The sequence below is a fragment of the Pteropus vampyrus genome, unplaced genomic scaffold, assembly GCF_000151845.1.
Source record: "Pteropus vampyrus isolate Shadow unplaced genomic scaffold, Pvam_2.0 Scaffold266, whole genome shotgun sequence".
Lineage (NCBI taxonomy): Eukaryota > Metazoa > Chordata > Mammalia > Chiroptera > Pteropodidae > Pteropus > Pteropus vampyrus.
In genome coordinates, this window is record NW_011889047.1 from 108,244 (window position 1) to 110,002 (window position 1,759).

Genomic DNA, 1,759 nt, shown 5'->3' on the forward strand with positions numbered 1-1,759 from the left:
GGGGAGTAGGAACTGTACATTTCAGACAAAGGTGTCGTTTGTCGCTTAGGGGATAGAGCTAGGAAGCAAGGCTTATTGGGGAAATATTCGTTTCTGAAACTGCACATGTAACCCTTGTCTACGGACTTCTGTGTTTTCTTAAGGGGGAATTCCCCTGCCGACAGACTCCAGGTGGCCTGCGTCTCACGCAGAATAAGAGTCAAACCTTCACAGTGACTCCCGCCCCCTCCCCCGGGTCCTGCTTACACCAAGCCCTACCCAGTCCCTTGATCGCTCCTGCCCGGGGTTCCCTGCACCCCAGGCCACGTGGCAGGGCCTTTCACGTGATGATCCTTCCGCCTCCAGGACCTTTCTAGTCAGCTGCTGGCTGGCTCCCTTCCTCCCCGAGCCGCTCCCTGACACAGCACCTCTCCCTGGGACTGTCTGTCCCTTCCCTCCCTGGCAGTGACCCGCCGACTTACTCCAGAGCCTGCTCCTCTCATGTGCCGTCTGGCTTCCCGTCCTGGACGGCAGAGTCCACGAAGGTGAGAAGCCTCGTCCGCAGACCTCAGAGTGGTGTCTGGCACGTAGTAGGTGCTATTCAAACTCGTTTTGCGTCAACGGTCGAGCTCCTTGTTGGACAGGGCAGGAGGGAAAAATGAACCATCTGCGGGAAGGGCACGCCCAGGTGTGTGCAGGAAGCTGAGTGCCGCCGTGAGAACCAGACTCCCCTGGCCTCGAGCATCCGTCCCACCTGCCCAGGGAGCCAGGTGGCCCTGGGAAGCAGGTCGCAGAGGTGACGTGGTGCTTTCTTGAGTAGTCATGGTCTGCTGGATCCTTGCAAGCTGGAGCTTGCCTTGGCATGAAAAGAATAATCACATTTAGAAGAATAAAAGTGATTACTCCATATTGCTTAATACATCTAATAACGGCTTAATAAAGGAAATAAAAATTTCCCTTCTTTTCACCTTAGTAAATGTCACTCAGTCTATAACCTAATTACTTCCATTTTCCATTTAGAAAATTAATTCATTTTGAAGGCATAAAAAAGGCAGCTGAGAAATTTTCCTTTCTGGCCAAAGACTTAGAAACTGAGATGAGTTCAAAGACCTCCCCATCCTCAGAGGTCAAGAGCAGAGCTTTTAAGTTGGCAAGATGGACTTTTACTTCAGTCCACCTGCTCCTTGAGCTTGACCCGAAGTCAATCAAAGCGGATCCAAGATTCTCTTTCTCATTTTCAATTTCTTCTGCAGGGGACTTGCTTGATGCAGAGGTCTTAGCAGCGACACTGAACTGAGTAGGCTGGGCAGGTGCCTCTGTGTCTTAGTTTCCCCGTTTGTGAAAAAGGAAGAGAGATTAAATTACGTCAAGCACCTACTGTGTGCTGGGCATTTAGCTCAGCATTCTGCATATCTTTTCTTCCTTAATTCCCACTCCTTTGTTAAATAATAAATGAACAGATGGGTGGTGAACACATAAATATTGTTTAACATTTAATGAATGCCTACAATCTTCCAAGTATTATGCTAAGTATTTCACATGAATTTTCTTAATTCATGTAATGACTCTGTAAAGTAAGAATGGTAATTATACGATTAGCCTCATCTTCTAGGTAAGAAAGTGGGTGTTTAGTGAAGGTTCATGATTTCCCCGAATCGCTTAGCTTATAAGCCATAGAGCCTGATTTTGAGGTAAATATTAGTTTTTCCTAGTTTAAACAAAGCAGAACATTTTTTTTTCAGTACCTTTTTCGAGATCGCTGAGCCAATACGTGGCAAGC